The sequence below is a fragment of the Lampetra fluviatilis genome, unplaced genomic scaffold, assembly GCF_964198595.1.
Source record: "Lampetra fluviatilis unplaced genomic scaffold, kcLamFluv1.1 SCAFFOLD_1339, whole genome shotgun sequence".
Classification (NCBI taxonomy): domain Eukaryota; kingdom Metazoa; phylum Chordata; class Hyperoartia; order Petromyzontiformes; family Petromyzontidae; genus Lampetra; species Lampetra fluviatilis.
This window is the reverse complement of record NW_027621533.1, coordinates 11338-17493: the sequence shown is the minus strand read 5'-3', so window position 1 is coordinate 17493 and position 6156 is coordinate 11338. Positions and strand designations below refer to the sequence as shown.

Here is a 6156-nt window from a genome sequence, read left to right as displayed (position 1 = left end):
ACCTCCTCACCACCATCACCACCATCACCACCACCACCACCACCATCATCACCACCACCTCCTCAACACCACCTCCTCAACACCACCACCTCACCACCACCTCCTCACCACCATCACCACCATCACCATCACCACCACCACCACCACCACCTCACCACCACCATCACCACCACCATCACCACCATCACCACCACCACCATCACCACCATCACCATCACCACCACCTCCTCACCACTCTCCCCCCCTCCTCCGCAGAGCTCCGCTGTGCCACGTGTGGACATGGAGGCGTCGTTCTCGAGCCTGGAGTCGTCGTGCACGCGTCTGCTGCAGGAGCTGTCGAGCCGCCAGCGGCAGCAGCAGCAGCAGCAGGAGCAGCAGCAGCAGGAGATGGAGCGACTAGGCAGGATCCAGCAGGAGATGGAGCGCGAGAGGGAGCGGCGGAGACACGAGGAGGAGGCCAGGAGGAGGGAGGAGGAGGAGCGCTCACAGTGAGAGACTGGGGTGGTGGTGGGGGTGGTGGTGGGGGGTGGTGGTGGGGGTGGTGATGGTGGTGGTGGTGGGGGTGGTGGTGGTGGGGGTGGTGGTGGGGGTGGTGGTGGGGGTGGTGGGGGTGGGGGGTGGTGGTGGGGGTGGTGGTGGTGGTGGTGGTGATTGGTAGTGGTGGTGATTGGGGGTGGTGGTGGTGGTGGTGTGGTGGTGGGGGTGGTGGGGGTGGGGGGTGGTGGTGGGGGTGGTGATGGGGGTGGTGGTGGGGGTGGTGGTGGGGGTGGTGGTGGGGGTGGTGGTGGGGGTGGTGGTGGTGGGGGTGGTGGTGGGGGTGGTGGTGGGGGTGGTGGTGGGGGTGGTGGTGGGGGTGGTGGTGGTGGGGGTGGTGGTGGGGGTGGTGGTGGGGGTGGTGGTGGGGGTGGTGGTGGTGGGGGGTGGTGGTGGGGTGTGGTGGTGGGGTGTGGTGATTGGGGGTGGTGATGATGGTGGTGTGGTGGTGGTGATGGTGGTGATTGGGGGTGGTGATGATGGTGGTGTGGTGGTGGTGATGGTGGTGATTGGGGGTGGTGGTGATGGTGGTGTGGTGGTGGTAATGGTGATGGTGGTGATTGGGGGTGGTGATGATGGTGGGTGGTGGTGGTGATGGTGGTGATTGGGGGTGGTGATGATGGTGGTGTGGTGGTGGTGATGGTGGTGATTGGGGGGTGGTGGTGATGGTGGTGTGGTGGTGGTGATGGTGGTGATTGGGGGTGGTGATGATGGTGGTGTGGTGGTGGTGATGGTGGTGATTGGGGGTGGTGGTGATGGTGGTGTGGTGGTGGTAATGGTGATGGTGGTGATTGGGGGTGGTGATGATGGTGGTGTGGTGGTGGTGATGGTGGTGATTGGGGGTGGTGGTGGTGATGGTGGTGTGGTGGTGGTGATGGTGATGGTGGTGATTGGGGGTGGTGATGATGGTGGTGTGGTGGTGGTGGTGGTGATTGGGGGTGGTGATTGGGGGTGGTGCTGATGGTGGTGTGGTGGTGGTGATGGTGGTGATTGGGGGTGGTGATGATGGTGGTGGTGGTGGTGGTGGTGGTGATGGTGGTGGTGATTGGGGGTGGTGCTGATGGTGGTGTGGTGGTGGTGATGGTGGTGATTGGGGGTGGTGATGATGGTGGTGATGGTGGTGGTGGTGGTGGTGGTGGTGGTGATGGTGGTGATTGGGGGTGGTGATGATGGTGGTGATGGTGGTGGTGGTGTGGTGGTGATGATGGTGGTGATGGTGTGGTGGTGGTGGTGGTGTGGTGGTGATTGGGGGTGGTGATTGTGATGGTGGTGGTGATAATGAGAGATGGGGGTGGTGGTGTGGTGATATGGTGGTGGTGGGTGATGGTGTGGTGATGTGATGGTGGTGGTGATGGTGGTGATGGTGGTGGTGATTGGTGGTGGTGATGGTGGTGGTGATGGTGGTGGTGATGTGGTGGTGATGACGGTGTTGATGATGGTGTTGATGATGATGACGCTGATGATGGTGCTGATGATGATGATGTTGATGATGTTGATGATGTTGACGATGTTCAGGAAAGCGGAGATGGAGGTGAGAAGGAGGCACGAGGAGGAGCAGCAGAAGAGGAGAGAGGTGGAGCAACGAAAGTTTAGGGTGAGTGGGTGAGTGGGTGAGTGAGTGGGTGAGTGGGTGGGTGAGTGAGTGGGTGAGTGGGTGAGTGGGTGGGTGGGTGAGTGCGTGAGTGAGTGAGTGGGTGGGTGGGTGAGTGGGTGAGTGAGTGGGTGAGTGGGTGAGTGGGTGAGTGGGTGAGTGGGTGAGTGAGTGGGTGAGTGGGTGAGTGAGTGGGTGAGTGGGTGAGTGGGTGAGTGAGTGGGTGAGTGGGTGAGTGGGTGGGTGGGTGGGTGAGTGAGTGGGTGAGTGGGTGAGTGGGTGGGTGGGTGGGTGAGTGAGTGGGTGAGTGAGTGAGTGAGTGGGTGAGTGAGTGAGTGGGTGAGTGAGTGGGTGGGTGGGTGAGTGGGTGAGTGAGTGAGTGGGTGGGTGGGTGGGTGAGTGAGTGGGTGAGTGAGTGGGTGAGTGAGTGGGTGGGTGGGTGGGTGAGTGGGTGAGTGGGTGGGTGAGTGAGTGAGTGAGTGGGTGAGTAGGTGCGTGGGTGGGTGAGTGGGTGAGTGGGTGGGTGAGTGAGTGAGTGAGTGGGTGGGTGGGTGAGTGGGTGAGTGGGTGGGTGAGTGAGTGAGTGAGTGTGTGAGTGGGTGAGTGAGTGGGTGGGTGGGTGAGTGGGTGAGTGGGTGGGTGAGTGGGGTGGGTGGGTGAGTGGGTGAGTGGGTGGGTGAGTGGGTGGGTGGGTGAGTGGGTGAGTGGGTGAGTGAGTGGGTGGGTGAGTGAGTGGGTGAGTGGGTGAGTGAGTGGGTGAGTGGGTGAGTGAGTGAGTGGGTGGATGGTTGAGTGAGTGGGTGAGTGGGTGAGTGGGTGAGTGAGTGGGTGAGTGGGTGAGTGAGTGAGTGGGTGGGTGAGTGGGTGGGTGAGTGGGTGGGTGAGTGGTTGAGTGGGGGAGTGGGTGGGTGAGTGGGTGGGTGAGTGGGTGAGTGGGTGGGGTGAGTGGGTGGGTTGGTGAGTGGGTGGGTGAGTGGGTGGGTGAGTGAGTGAGTGGGTGGGTGAGTGAGTGGGTGAGTGGGTGGGTGAGTGAGGGTGGGTGGGTGAGTGGGTGGGTGAGTGGGTGGGTGAGTGAGTGGGTGGGTGAGTGTGTGGGTGAGTGGTTGAGTGGGTGAGTGGGTGGGTGAGTGGGTGGGTGAGTGGGTGAGTGGGTGAGTGGGTGGGTGGGTGAGTGGGTGGGTGAGTGGGTGGTTGAGTGGGTGGGTGAGTGGGTGGGTGAGTGGGTGGGCGAGCGAGTGGGTGGGTGAGTGGGTGAGGGGGTGAGTGGGTGGGTGAGTGATTGAGCGGGTGGGCGAGTGGGCGGTTGAGCGAGTGGGTGGATGAGCGAGTGGGCGAGTGGGCGGTGTGAGCGAGTGTGTGGGTGGGTGGGTGAGTGGGTGGGTGAGTGGGTGATTGAGTGGGTGGCCGAGTGGGTGAGTGAACGACGTCACGAACGACTCCACGCCGTCCCCAGGAGGAGATGGAGCGCCAGGCGGAGTTGGATCGCGAGGAGGCGGAGCTCCGGGAGAGTTCCCGGCTCCAGGAGATGCGGGACTCGGAGCTCGCTCGCAGGATCGGCGGAGAGGAGGGGGGGGGTGAGGGGGGAGGGGCCAGCCCCCACCCTCAACCCGCGCCACGCACGTGAGTGTAAAGCTAAAGGCAGAGGCGTCAAATGATGCCCAGGTAGCCTTGCATGGGGTGTGGGGGCAAGTGCAGTGAAGGAGTGGAGCCACTCACACAGACTCACTCACAGACTCACTCACAGACTCACTCACAGACTCACTCAGAGACTCACTCACAGACTCACTCACAGACTCACTCACATACTCACTCACAGACTCACTCACAGACTCACTCACACACTCACTCACAGACTCACTCACAGACTTACTCACGGACTCACTCAGAGACTCACTCAGACTCACTCACAGACTCACTCACAGACTCACTCACAGACTCACTCACAGACTCACTCAGAGACTCACTCAGACTCACTCACAGACTCACTCACAGACTCACTCACAGACTCACTCACAGACTCACTCACAGACTCACTCAGAGACTCACTCACAGACTCACTCACAGACTCACTCACAGACTCACTCACAGACTCACTCACATACTCACTCACAGACTCACTCACAGACTCACTCACAGACTCACTCAGAGACTCACTCACAGACTCACTCACAGACTCACTCAGAGACTCACTCAGAGACTCACTCACAGACTCACTCACAGACTCACTCACAGACTCACTCACAGACTCACTCAGAGACTCACTCACAGACTCACTCACAGACTCACACAGACTCACATACTCACTCACAGACTCACTCAGAGACTCACACAGACTCACTCACAGACTCACTCACAGACTCACTCACAGACTCACTCAGACTCACTCACAGACTCACTCACAGACTCACTCACAGACTCACTCACAGACTCACTCAGACTCACTCACAGACTCACTCAGACTCACTCACAGACTCACTCACAGACTCACTCACAGACTCACTCAGACTCACTCACAGACTCACTCACAGACTCACTCACAGACTCACTCACAGACTCACTGACAGACTCACTCACAGACTCACTCACAGACTCACTCACAGACTCACTCAGACTCACTCACAGACTCACTCAGAGACTCACTCACAGACTCACAGACTCACTCACAGACTCACTCAGAGACTCACTCAGACTCACTCACAGACTCACTCACAGACTCACTCAGAGACTCACTCAGACTCACTCACAGACTCACTCACAGACTCACTCAGAGACTCACTCAGACTCACTCACAGACTCACTCACAGACTCACTCACAGACTCACTCAGAGACTCACTCACAGACTCACTCAGAGACTCACTCAGACTCACTCACAGACACAGACTCACTCAGACTCACTCACAGACTCACTCACAGACTCACTCACAGACTCACTAACAGACTCACTCACAGACTCACTCACAGACACACTCACAGACTCACTCACAGACTCACTCAGAGACTCACTCACAGACTCACTCACAGACTCACTCAGACTCACTCACAGACTCACTCACAGACTCACTCACAGACTCACTCAGACTCACTCACAGACTCACTGACAGACTCACTCACAGACTCACTCACAGACTCACTCACAGACTCACTCAGACTCACTCACAGACTCACTCAGAGACTCACTCACAGACTCACAGACTCACTCACAGACTCACTCAGAGACTCACTCAGACTCACTCACAGACTCACTCACAGACTCACTCACAGACTCACTCAGAGACTCACTCAGACTCACTCACAGACTCACTCACAGACTCACTCAGAGACTCACTCAGACTCACTCACAGACTCACTCACAGACTCACTCACAGACTCACTCACAGACTCACTCACAGACTCACTCAGAGACTCACTCAGACTCACTCACAGACTCACTCACAGACTCACTCACAGACTCACTCAGAGACTCACTCACAGACTCACTCAGAGACTCACTCAGACTCACTCACAGACTCACTCACAGACTCACTCACAGACTCACTAACAGACTCACTCAGACTCACTCACAGACTCACTCACAGACTCACTCACAGACTCACTCACAGACTCACTCAGACTCACTCACAGACTCACTCACAGACTCACTAACAGACTCACTCAGACTCACTCACAGACTCACTCACAGACTCACTCACAGACTCACTCACAGACTCACACAGACTCACTCACAGACTCACTCAGAGACTCACTCACAGACTCACTCACAGACTCACTCAGAGACTCACTCACAGACTCACTCAGAGACTCACTCAGACTCACTCAGAGACTCACTCACAGACTCACTCACAGACTCACTCACAGACTCACTCAGAGACTCACTCACAGACTCACTCAGAGACTCACTCAGACTCACTCACAGACTCACTCACAGACTCACTCACAGACTCACTCACAGACTCACTCACAGACTCACTCAGACTCACTCACAGACTCACTCACAGACTCACTCAGACTCACTCACAGACTCACTCACAGA

General features: G+C 57.7%; 1 long non-coding RNA gene across 1 annotated transcript; it reads left to right on the top strand.

Moving 5' to 3' along the window:
• The first annotated feature begins 400 nt into the window (after positions 1 to 400).
• LOC144955374 (uncharacterized) lies at positions 401 to 3677 on the top strand. The gene is made up of 3 exons (XR_013641631.1): positions 401 to 488; positions 2050 to 2128; positions 3579 to 3677. It is a non-coding gene; the product is annotated as an uncharacterized LOC144955374 (long non-coding RNA).
• Positions 3678 to 6156: the final 2479 nt, after the last annotated feature.